The sequence below is a fragment of the Gorilla gorilla genome, chromosome 10 (assembly GCF_029281585.2).
Source record: "Gorilla gorilla gorilla isolate KB3781 chromosome 10, NHGRI_mGorGor1-v2.1_pri, whole genome shotgun sequence".
In the NCBI taxonomy this organism is placed as follows: domain Eukaryota; kingdom Metazoa; phylum Chordata; class Mammalia; order Primates; family Hominidae; genus Gorilla; species Gorilla gorilla.
The window spans coordinates 42,962,698-42,976,181 of NC_073234.2; the positions used below are offsets into that span (position 1 = coordinate 42,962,698).

At 39.4% G+C, this 13,484-nt stretch overlaps 1 pseudogene; it reads right to left on the reverse strand.

Annotated features, from left to right (window-relative positions):
- Nucleotides 1–583: 583 nt before the first annotated feature.
- Nucleotides 584–13,484, reverse strand: part of LOC101126835 (ADP-ribosylation factor 1-like) — a 31,301-nt pseudogene continuing 18,400 nt past the window's right edge.

The window sequence follows — 13,484 nt, forward strand, 5'->3', positions numbered from 1 at the left end:
TGCAGAATTGATGTGGTCTGACAGGCCACCACCTCACATTCCTGAGGGGAACAGCCAAGCTGGTGACTAGCATCCAGGCCATAACTGCAAATCCACACTAGGCAGGGTCTCCCTTCTGTGTGTTCAAGTGTTCTCAACTTGGATTTTTAACCATTTTAAAAATGGCTGAGTTCAGGCTTAAAACCAACCACAAGAATGGATTTCAACATAGCTCTAAAGCCCGGGGTGCGTCCAGTAATCCCAAAACAGTGATCAATCCCAAAGGCCAGGTGCCCATGGGCCTACAATCCCCCTCAGCACTGACCAGTGAGTTGATTTTATTTTTTACAATTAAAAAAAAAGCTGAGTAATATTGCACGTGACTACCAGAAACTGTCTTGTTGGAAACAAAACCTATTTACATTTAATGAAAAGCCTGGCCACAGGCTGCTTCTGCCACATTTACAGCACAGTGCAATGCACACAATAAGCCAAACCACAAAGGCAGTTTCTGGCACTCACAGTACAGAGCTTTTTGCCACATGGGAGTAAAGCAGAGGTTTTAAGAGGAGGAGGGAGATGGAGAAGGGTGTCACATTCACTTCTAGTTCTGGAGCTGACTGGACAGCCAGTCCAGTCCTTCATGGAGCTGGTCACCACAGGTGCCACAGGTGGCCTGAATGTACCACTTCCTGTGGAGCAGGGAATGCAGCCCCAGCTTGTCTGTGATCTCAGTGGTGTTCATGGTGTTGAGAAGGGCCTACTTGTTGGGAACACCAGGGGGACCGCATTCCAGAGCTCATCCTCAGCCAACATCCTCATGAGCTCCTCATGGGCCTTGTTCATGTGCTCTCTGTCACTACCGTCCTCCATAAAGATCAGGCCTTATGTGTTCTGGAAGTAGTGGCACCACAGAGGCCAGATCTTGTGCTGGCCTGCCATGTCCCACACAGTGAAGCTGATGTTCCTAGACTCCCTGTAATGGGAACAGTGGTCACAATCTCAACCAGCTTCAGCTTATACAGAATCATCATCTTGCCTGCAGCATCTAGGCCCACCATGAGGACAAGCGTTTCCTTTTTGCCAAAAATGCCCTTAAAGAGGTTGGTAAAAGATAATCCCCATGGACCCTCAGCCTCCCAAGTAGCTGGTACTACAGATGAGCACCACGACGCCTGGCTAATGTATATATTTTTAGTAGAGATGGGGGTTTTGCCATGTTGGCCAGGCTGGTCTGGAACTCCTGGCCTCAAGTGATCCACCCACCTCAGCCTCCCAAAGTGTTGGGATTACAGGCATGGGCCACCATGACTGGCCTCCATCAAATCACTTTTTTAAAAAACAGTTCTCTCAACTTCCTTGCATCACTATCTTCCCTTCACACTCCCTGGAATTTGTCTCCACATCTAGACTTTCCCTGAGCTTCTGATCACATTGGCAAATATCACACAATTTTCCAGTTGCTATCACTCTAAATCAAGGGTCTTATCTGGGCTCCCCTTCCTGCTCCACAACCCCTTCTTCTGTCTTTGGTCAAATCCCTTTTCCACTTCCTGAAGTGATGCTTCAAACTTCATTGTCTCCTTAGGCTTCCTACTCTACCCTCCGCAATCCCAGCTCTCCCTCAGGAAATTATCTCACTTCACACTTCATGTGAATTTCAACTTCTTGACCCCTGTCTCACCACTACCTCCCTTTAAGGCCAAGCTTCCTTTCTTGCTTTGTCTCCTCAGAAGATGAGATGTTCCTCCTCTAGTTCAAAACTAACTTCTTTCTTTGGGTTATAATCTCATTCTGTTTTATTTCTACCTCAACTTACTCTGATTATTATCTGCTCTCTCTCTCCCATTCAATTGTCTGTTTTACCTCAAAGTATACAGTTGCTCTAGTCATTTCTATCTTTGCAAAAAAAAAAAAAAGTGTTTGGACTCCAAAATTCCCTCTTGCTTTGAACCACACTTTCCAGACCACTCTTGATTCCTCTACTTCTTCACCTCTCATTCACTCTTCAGTGTAATTTAATGTGTACTCCAAAAGCAGCCCTGAAATTACACTGGCAAATATGACCAAGGAACTCCATGTTTCCAATTCCAACAGATATTCTCATTACTAGATTCCTTGTTAGAAAATGAGAGCAAGAAATTAGCTTAAACAGAAATAGAGAATTTTTTTTAGGATTATAGAAATGACTCCACAGGACTCAAAGGCAAAAATGCCTGAGCTTCAAGAAAGGCTAGAACCAAAAAGCGAAAAGTTACTGGCAATTTGGGTAGGTTTTCCTCTCTGCCTCCACTCCCCTCTACTGCCCTAGACTCTGTAGATGGGCTTTCTCTGCCTCTTCTGTCCACATAGCATCCCCAGTGAGTCATCATCAGTGCTACACTTCATTGCCTCTGGTAGAATTCATCCCTTCTGAGGTATCTATCTCATTTTAAATCAGCTCTAAGATGAAAAGTTATTTATGTTTCTACACTGTGTCTCCCTGCTTCTTCCAAATAACCTACATCCTACTTCTCAGACTACATAGAATAAACTTAATCTATTTTTATACATATCATTCCTACAAATACTTCAAAACAACTATCATGTCTTATTGAAGTTTCCTCTTCTATGAGAAAAGCATGCCCAGGTCCTGGTCCTCCCTAGCCTTATCCTGGTCTAAACCAGTGGCTCCCAAACCAGCAACAGCATCATTACCCTTGGGAACTTGTTAGAAATGTAAGTTTTGGGGTCCCAAGTCAAACCAATTGAATGAGAAACTCTGGGGCTTAGGATTCAGCAATCCGGCTTTTAAAAAGCCCTCCAGGTGTTCCTCATGCATGCTCAAGTTTGAAACCCATTGCGCTAAACTTTCTCTCATCTGTCTAATTCTCCAGAAGTGTGACTCACCTCAGCTGAGCACAGTTCTATAGGCATGGGGTTGGGTGATAGATACAACAAAGAACAGTATGGTCTTCATCACTCTTGCTGTTCTTATTAACACTTAACAGTAACTAAAAAGTATTTTATAGATTTGTTTGCTGCTTTTTATTTTACTAATCATGAGAATGTAAGTTCCTTTAAATGAGAAGACCATGTCTGCTTTACTCATCCTTGCGTTCTTAGTGACCAGTACAGCACCTGGTTTATGGTAGGCACTCAATAAATAATTAATGAATAAATGAACAAATAAATGAGTGAATAATATACTATGATAATTTGTTGTAGCCACATCATATCATTGATTCATATTGAATGTGTAGTCAACTAAAGGTTTCAGGACATTTTTCTCCCATCTGATACACATTCATTTGGGGGTTTGTAGCTAAATATGGGAATTTGCCTCTATTCCTTATCAAATCTCAGCTTGTTAAATTTAATCTATAATTTCAGGCTTTAAAGATCCATTTTCTTTTAAGATATCACAATTCTATCATTTGGAATAATATTTCAGCCCCATTAATATATTATAAATTTTATGAGGATTAGATAAATTTCTCTTCCAAGTACCTATTCACAAAACCAAATACCGTTTTCTAGCATTCCTTTGATAAATCATTTAGGTAGCTGCAAATTTATCCATGTACAGTGCTGCTCCAATCGTCTAAAGCCAGTGGTTCTCAAACTTGAGATGCATCAGTCTCCTGGAGGACTTGCTGAAATACAGATTTACAGGACTGCACTCCCAGAGAACCTGATTTGATAGGTCTGGTGTCAGACACAACAAATTGCAGTTCCAAAATTTTCCCAGGTGATGCTGATACTTCTCATCCAGGGACCACACTTAAGGAACCACTGCTTCACTTCACAACACACCTACAATCACAGAAAAAGGGCCTCTTATAAGCTGGCATTTTTACAGCTTTAATCTCAATCTACTTGTTATTCCTTTGCACTCCACTTTCAAATTATCATGGGGATAAGGATCTTAGGGATTAAAGAAAGCCTGTATGAAAATAACAAACGATTCCTGAAGCTCTTGAAAACACTTGTTAAATTATTAGGTTCAGAATATTGAAGTGTATAAGCAAGTCGCTCCATAATTTTGCATCCCCCTACTCCATTCACAATTTAGACTCCATATACTACTGTACTATTACATGTGTCTATATAGAATACAGAGCTTATGTAGCTATCTAATGTTGAGCTAAGATTTTATATTCTGCAACTAATTGCCACCTAGATATCATTCTTTGGATGACTTTGTGCATAAAACTTATTTGAGCAGTTTTCCCTCACATGGTTGAACTTAGAGATTGGGCTTACGTGAGCCAAACAGTGCTCAGGAGAAACAGCTCTAAAGCCTGGTTATACTGTGGCTTTTTTCACTATTCTTGTAACACTGATGTAGTAAAGATGTGACTTTTCATGTTGCCAATAGCAACTATAAGCTTCTTATGGTCTGCACATGCATGAGTTTTTGAGGTGGTCTGTCAGCCTAGCTATGGCCCATATCTGTCCTATCTTGCAGGCTTTTGTCCTGAGAACTCATGTTCTCCTATATTCCATTCACCTCACCCTCTGCCCTTGAGCTTCGCATTGCTTTTCCGACTTGGACCTTTTGCTTTCCAATGCAGCCTGTCACTCTAACTACATTGCACTGCTTTTAAATGCCTGGAAGATTCTATTTTTTGGGATGGATTATGAGATGGGAAAAAGTAGAAATATAGAGTTTGAAATAGGGAAATAATACAGCCACATTCTGGGGGAGAAGGAAGGGATAGAATTAAAAGCAAGTCAGTGCATGCATGCAGGGGCTCACTGCGTGCACAAGCTTACACTTGGGGTGGGAGGGGATGGGAGTACTGACTACACATGGAGAGAGGCTCACATCATCTATCCTCTGACACTGAAAGAAAGAAGAAAAAATAGATACAAATGGGGCAATTCTGTAAGTGGTGAGTGGAGAATTCAAGTTATTTCACAACTAATTACCTTGCTTTTCTTGTGAAAGTAGCAAAAGGCATACTCCGCAGAGAATTAGGAGATATGGGCAGATATATGACTTGAAACATTTAGAAATGATTTGTATTGCCTGAGGAGAAACATGAAAGAGGGAAATGATGAAGCATGAAGGTCCTACTGAGGCTGGAGACAAGTGTGTGTCCAGATATCTGTTCACATGGCAGTAAGATTTTCTTCAGCAGCATGGAGCAGTACCGCTAAAGGAGCAGAGAAGGTAAATTGTGGCATTGAGCTCAAATCCACACACTCAAAATGCAGGTAACAGGATGAATGTTAGTAACAGAGTTATTGGGCTGATGCATGGAATCCAGATTAAGTACTGGAAAAAAAATCAATAAGTGAAGATAAAGAAGAATTCAAAGACTAAGGTCAAATCATGGTTTTACTAGGAGTGAGGATATAAGAAAGCTGGAAGAAGTTGAGGTTGTAATCTGCAAATGGAACATTGACACTTAAGAACTTTTGAAGGATATAAATTTCTTGTGCCAACAAGGTTTACTAGATGGCCGCAGTGTCAGTGCCTGAACTTTGGCGATGTTTGAGGTTGCTAGAGTTGGAAAGGGTAAAAAATTCTGAGACTATGCCACTAAATTGGCTATAAATAGGACACAAATAATAAAAGATACTTCCAAGACATGAACAAGAGACATAAGCCAAGTGCCAATAATTTTACTTCATATAGGGGAAAGATCAGAAAATTAGCTGATGGCAAGTAAAGGGTAGAAAATAATTAACCCCAAAGATAGGATTATAATAGCTATCATTGAGCATTTATTATATACCCAAATTTATCAATGTTTAACTCACATTGTATATTCACAACAACCTTTTTTACAGGTGAGGAACCTGAGACCCAGAGAGTCTACCCAGAGAGTAGCTTGCTCAGTGTCATCTAGCTAATAGTAAGTGATGTCAAGACTCAAACCCATGAGTCAGTCATCCAGTCAGTAGATCTGACCAGAGTCATCACTTGTAACCATAATTCAGTGTCTTCTTTCATTCCAGAAGGAGCAAGAATTACACCCAAGGTGGGGGAAATCATGTTCTGGAAATAGAGAGGGAACCAGCAGAAGAATTAAATTTGAGAAATATTACCAAATTCACTTAAATATTAAATAAAAATGTTAATATGAATTAAAGCAGTTTTTCAGATTCTGCCATACAGACCCATGCCAGGTTGAGAGTTAATACAGTATGAAAAAGAAGGGATGGCTAACAATTAAGTGGCCTACTTTTCTTTTTTTTTTTTTTGAGACAGAGTCTCACTCTGTTGCCCAGGCTGGAGTGCAGTGGCACGATCTCGGCTCACTGCAAGCTCCGCCTCCTGGGTTCACACCATTTTACTGCCTCAGCCTCCTGAGTAGCTGGGACTACAGGCGTCCACCACCAGGCCCGGCTAATTTTTTGTATTTTTAGTAGAGATGGGGTTTCGCCGTGTTAGCCAGGATGGTCTTGATCTCCTGACCTCGTGATCCACCCGCCTCGGCCTCCCAAAGTGCTGGGATTACAGGCGTGAGCCACCGCGCCCGACCTAAGTGGCCTACTTTTCTTAGAGACAACCACTGTTTTGGGCAAATATTATAGCTTGTAAATAGATCTGAGAGTATGTCAGTCCTTAGGGACAAAAGAATGTAATGAACAGAGGACCTGCATTTGAAACTTTCTTCTGTGTTTTTTCAAATATGCATTACTCTTTTCAACCATAAAATTCACAGTTTATAGAGTTAGATTCTAAAAGCCTGCCGTATTACTATTCATGTATTTTATTATGCAGTTAAAATCAAGATTATAAAAATAAACATTTTATGTTCTATTTCAAATCAAATTTTCTAACTAATCCTCTCAGTAAAAGAGGAGAAAACTGCACACACACCCATGCATGCACACAGACACACACACACTGGTTTTGTTTGTTTTACAATGGAGCCTGGCTAAAATAGCAAGTCAGAGATAGGGTCAAAGACTTATGAATTTATGCTTCTTTTTTAAAAGAAATTAGTTAGAATAACTCCACTCCAGCAGCATCAATGTCTAACAGATTTCTAAATCACTAGCATTCCTGTCCCCACTTCCTCTCCAGAGCTCCCTATTCTCCTCCTATATCAAATCTTACCAATCCCCATGTATTAACAATCAACACAATACTCCAGCCCATAGGATCAATTGTTTTTGCCTCTGAACAAGGGCAAAAAAAAAAAATCAGTTGATCTTTTAGCATTTATATACTGTGGCAAACAGTCTCTAAGATGGCCACCCAAGATCCCTACCTCCTGGTATTCATACCTCTGTGTAGTCACCTCCCCTTGAGTGTGGGCAGGAACTATGTGCCTTTCTTCTAACCAACAACAGATGGTAAAGATTATGAGATGCTACTTCCTTAGTTACTTTAAGTTATATAAGACTCCATCTTGCCAGCAGACTCACACTCTAGAAACTCCTTGCTGGCTTGATGAACTAATTCACCATGTTGGGAAAGCCCATGGTGGGAAAGATATCCAGGAACCATGAGTTGCCACTAGGAACGACGGGTAGCTTCTAGGAACTATAAGTAGCCTCTAGGAACTATACACCAACTTTAGGAAGTAAAGATGGACTCCAGCAGACATCCTTCAAGAAGCTGGGGCCCTCAGTCCTAAAACTGCAAGGAAATGAATTCTGCCAACAATCTGAGTGAGTTTGGAAGTGGTTGCTTCCCCAGTTATGCCTCCAGATGAAAAGGCAGTCCAACTGACACATTTGTTACAACTTTGTGAGACACTAAAGAGTAGGCTTAGCTAAGCCATGTCCAACTCCTGATCCACAGAAATTGTAAGGTAATAAATGTGTGTACAACCTTCCATATTCAGCTTAGACTCCATGGTCTCCCACTCATCCACTTTCTTGCCAATATCCCCAACAACCTGTCCTAAAGCAAATATCTACCAAATTCCCAAACTGGAATAAATCCAACAAATTTCCTTCTCCATTCTTACCCTGTACTCATTGAAAAAATGATTCAACTGTGCAAATTGGTGATACTGAAAATTCACGAGTATAGAAATATTTTCATTATTAAAAATAACCAATACGTGTGTGCATTTTGTGAAGATATTGAAAAGGTGGCTGGTGAAGTACTGGATGCAAATTTAAGTGAAAATTATCTCACTGGTGGATAATGCATATAAAGGTGATTTCTTCCCTATTTAGGTAATGCTATTACAACTGTATTTTTAAGTCTTACAAACAATTATTCAGTCATTCCTGCTATGCCTGGTGGAAAGAAGGCAAAGGAAGTGGGGATTCCAAGAATTCTTCCTTGTGACTCAGTAGAAGTCATATCATAGCCTTTCTGTTCTCATTTCAGAAACAGCAATGTCTTTGTGTCATTTGGTGAGAAAAGCTACTTTGATGTTCTAATTTGCTTTGGCTTAAGGTATTTTATTGGCTAGAATGCAAGTGGCTCTTGGGAGCATAATAGAATTGTTTAATGGCTTATGGTTCCTGAGTGCGGAACACACGGCTAGATATTTCATCAAATGTGTGAGACTGTTCTTTGTTACTGTCCTTGTCCTGTAGTAACAAAAACTCTCTTAATTGCTCTTCCCTTACATATATTCCCAAATCCATTATTTCTATATTTTTCTTTTTTTAGGTACAGAAACTTCAGAAAATAGATAGCATTATTTTTTAAAATATCCATTTTATAATATTCATTTAACTGCTAACTAAAAACAATTATACCAAATAACTAGCATTGTGTATTCAAGACAGCTTTGTCATCTGAGAGTTAGTGTTTTTTCACTTCTGAGAGTATATACTCTTAAAATAAGTAGAATTTTTTATGTTGTTTGTGTTTGTCAGTATGGCATTAAATTTTTTTCTTTCTCATTTTTTACTTTCCAAAAATATCTTATACTCTTTCCTCTTCTAGCTTTAGCATTTTCTATCTTCTTCCCTGTCTTCCTTTTTGGCAACAGTTTCATAAAGATAGCCCTAGTATATCCAAATCTAGATCCCAAAGACAAATTTTACTCTCTTTTTTAATAGGAATTATGTTTAGTGGATAATGGGCCACAAAATAATGTTTAAAAATGAATACCGTATTCATTTATTCATCACTCCTTCTAGAGTAAGCTTTATGCAAAGCTATGAATTCGCTTCGGTTATGTTTCTGCCAGATTCTGTGAAGTAAGTGAAGTAAATCGTAAGTTTCTTTTATTCCCTGTCTACCCTCCTTTCATCCTTTCAGCAATCACCTCTTTATATCAAAGAAACAAACGCCATCCCCAACAGCTACCAGCCTTGGTTTTACTTTTTGAAAGGACCCAGTCATTTGAATGTCTACTGAATTCTTAATATGTGGAAGACATTGTGCAAGAGGAGCTGTACTCACTGCTAAGCCCTTACCTTCTGCCTTGACTGGCTTCTCTCCAGGCACTGTGCTTCACCTGTCTTGGACTAGTTGACTCCCATTCACCACTCAGGTCTGAAACTGGTCAAGATTTCCTCTAGGAAGCCACCCTTGAGCTCAGCATTGTTCCCAAAATCAACTTGCTCAAGGTGTTAATTGTATTTGAAGTTAAGCTCCTCCAAATTATTTGTTGTTGTTGTTTTTATAGTACCAAAAAAAGGGAGAGACTATTATTGGAATGAGATATGTTATCTTTAGTCATGCAGGCTTAGGGGGAATCTTCTTTTACTCTTATTCATAGAAGGAGACATATCCAATGCCTCTTTTCAAAAGGTTTTGGCTTTCATCGCAAACCTTCTCTGCAGTTTTTGAAAAAGAAAAACCTTGGCTGGTAACCAGCATTCTGATTTCATAAATATACACAAGGAGTAATTGATTATCTTTCCCCTTATAGAAGCAGGGGGAAGTAAATTCCTACCCTCTAATGTATACACCAATTCAAAGCCTCTTGACTGACCTGCATGCTTAAGTTTTCCTTTTCGAAAATTTAACTAAAGCAATAAAATTTAACCAAATCGACTACATAGCCCAGTATAGTATTCATTCATCACACAAAAATTAAAGTCAATTTAGTCCCATCAATAGGGCCTCTATTGCAGTTGTCATCAGAAATAACTTTGCATATGTTAGTGAAGTCAGTCAGATTTTAATCATGTCAGCATTTGTTCATAGGAAATAGGCTATAGACTATTTCCCTTTGGATTATATAAGCAAGATGAAATGTGTAAAATAAAAATTCAAGGAGAAGAAAGCAGTTCAGATACAGAGAAAAAATTTCACTATTATACTATTTTACAGTGATGGTAGGATGTGTGTGTGTGTGTGTGTGTGCCTGCACATGTACATGCTCTTGCTCCTTGTATCCTGTGGAGCTGATCTGAACAAGATGCCAGCTTTGAAAAGAAACATGCATGAGAGAGATACAGAGCTGGAAGGAAGCTGTAAAGCTGGCCTTTAGTTTAAAGATCTAGTTAAAAATACGTTCACATTTTTTTTAGTCTTTTACTTCCTAATATTTTTGATGAATGTATATTCATAGTATCAATCTCACTCTGTAAAATTAATTACATAATTTATAACCCTAATATAGTATCCAACCATGCATATTTCCTCCCAGATCAAATATATCCAGCCACAAAGAAATGACAAGTCAAAAAAATTCATACAATGTTCCTCCTTTGGTCCTGATAGTTTATGTCATTGCTTCAGTCTCAATTTCCCTTTGTCAACAAAAGAAGAACTGTTCTAAAAATGTACCCTAAACACTCAATCAGGATACATATCAGTATGCCAGAAAGATCTGATCACTCCCAAGACTGAGGGCTTGCAGACTTTTTCTTTATAGAGAGATGGAATAAAAATCTCCATCCCTGATAATAGAGAAGCTAAGGTGTAAGAGAAAAACCATTGGAGTATGGGGCACTATTGTCTAAATGGCTCCAGCTGGGACATTTTCTGTAAAACCTATGGGAAGCCTTTCTAATGAAAGCCAGGTCAGGACGTGAAAATGTGCTTTAATTTAATAAAGTCAGATTTATTATTTAGAGAGAAGGCTCAAAGTCACAGGGGAACTATGCATCCCTTATATAGACCAGACTATGCAATGTCCATAAGAAGATAAATTCTCACCATATCACGTATTTAACTGTAGATGAATGAAGACCTGCCATATCACTGGTAAGGAGTTAACTGGACTTAAGGCACTACTTCTTATTCAGCTCAACTACAGCCCAGAGTTTCTCCCTGTCCCTCTGTGGAACAAGAAAACCCCAAAATTATAACAAAAATAAAAGCATAATCAAATGAATCCATTTATACTCAGTCAAAGCCTAAGGAGACAGAGTTTACAAGACAGAAAAAGGAACTGAGGGCAGGACAGTTATCATTTGGAGAAAGGAAGCATTTTATAGGGTGGGAGTAGAGGGTGCACAAAGATACCAAGAAAGAGTGGGCTGAAAGATAAGCTTGCTGGGAAACATGGGACCAATTACAGAGAAAATTGCTAAAGCCAGGGCACAAGGGAGATGTGAGTTTCTGTCCTATTCCTTGGACAAAGAAATATGTTGGCTAAAGAAAAACAATTCCCAAATTTCTGGCACCATATTGCTCTGGAATACACACTTGAAACCTTCTTAAACCCCCAACAGAGTTTACTGTGAATTTAGTCTGGGGAAATAATGGCCAATGTCTCTCTGGGGGTGTGGCTGGCATAGGGGAGATGGGAAGTGGGCAGTGGCAGCCTCAGCTCCTTATTCATCTAATAGGCACTGGCCTTGTGCAGATTCTACCCTGGCAGGATTTCCAACTACATTTCTTCTTTGCAGTGACTGTAAGATTAAACCCCTGACATCTACGACCCAGAGGATGGTGAAGACAGCCACAAAGGATAGGAAAGGACAGGATGGCCATAAAGATGGCATGAGATTTCATTCAGAGACATATCTTAAGTCTCCTATGCCTGAGAAAGATGGGCCAAAAGAGTCATCTTTCTTCAATATTTTTAAACTCCATTTTCCTAGGGACACAACTATTTTTTCAGACGTAACATCATATGACACTTGCTTGAAAGGTGATCAGGAAACAAGAACTTTAAAAAAAAATTCTAGACTTTTTAAAAGCTAAGGAGGAAATGCTTTCCCCCTTCCCTGGTAGGTGTCAAAATTTATGTCTAACTCTTTTATTTGCGCTAAGAGGCTCTGTATCCACCATTCCATTCTCTCCAACCATTCTAAGAAACAAGAGCCTCAAGCAGCACTGTCTGCCTGAAGGTCTCCTTCTCCTCTTCTCCCCTCTGGGACATGTGCCTCTAGGAAACCCTGGGTCAAGTCTCCAACTTGCATCCCCACTAGTAAGAACTAGGACCAAACAGCTATTTGCAGAGCACCAGGATCAGCTAGAAGACATTTCTGTAATTACTAATTTAGGTATAATTCATTATCTAATGATAAATCTATATTGATAGAAAACTAATTATGTACAGTTATGAGAGCATAACACTTAAAGTTTAAAGAAACAAAATAACAAAGGTATAGCTCATATGCTTAGCATATAAATATAAATTGATTTTAATGACTGTGGAACTTAATCCAATCTTGGTTCTCTCTTTTCTGAAGAACAAAGTCCTCGGGTTCCAGACTCCCTTCAATGTAGGGGCACTTCTGTGTTCACTGAGGTTATTCCTGAAAAACTATGCAGACTTCCTCCATGCCTTCTCATAGGCCATGTGGGGGAGGGGGAGACCTTCCATTAATTATCTAACAATATGTGGCTGGCCATAGCTTAGAAGGGTACCCTTTCCTGCATTGACACTTTGCTGATTGACAATTTTAAAACACATTTTCTCCTCTTCTGCTCCTTCTGCCTGCTCCAAACCAAAGACAGCAACCTCTTCTCAATGTGAGCTTGAGTTCCTCCTTCTAACTCCAGGTCCCTTCACCTCCCATCAACCTATGAAGACCTGAATCACTGAATCACAGGAATACATTTCTTCATTTGTTCCAATAAATTTAGATCAGGTCTTCTAGTGAAGAGCAACATAAATACCTAATGCACACAGAATGAAAGCGAAGTCATAAAACAGGTACTAAGTACGTGTTTCTGTACACACCCCTTACTCCATTTTCATTCATTTCAAAAAGCCAAGCCTTCTGCATTCTCCAGAAAAGGCCTGGCTGCTTCCCCAGCCTAGTGGGGACAGAGTCCTGATGGCTACTTTTCTGGGTTCTCTTCTGAAATGTTTTCCAACCTTGTCTCCCCGCACTCCTACCCCATCATTTCTCACCAGTCCCAAAATAAATCCTCAGCTTTAAGCAATTATATTTTTGTACCATGTGTTAATGTAATGACATTTTTCTTGATATCTATAAATATTTGTGTTGTATTACTATATGGTAGTTTGCAAATTTACAAAGGAAAAAATAAATTCTGAGTACGACCCTCTGTGTGGAGATATGCACAGTAATACATGGAAAAAGGCATTTAATTAATGGTTTTCTGTCATAAAAAGAATCATGTTCATCCATCTAGAGCTCTTTCCATTAGCCTATACTGCCCTCTTCATAACCATCATGTATTTCAGAAAATGAGTAATCTCTCCATTTCCATGACTGAC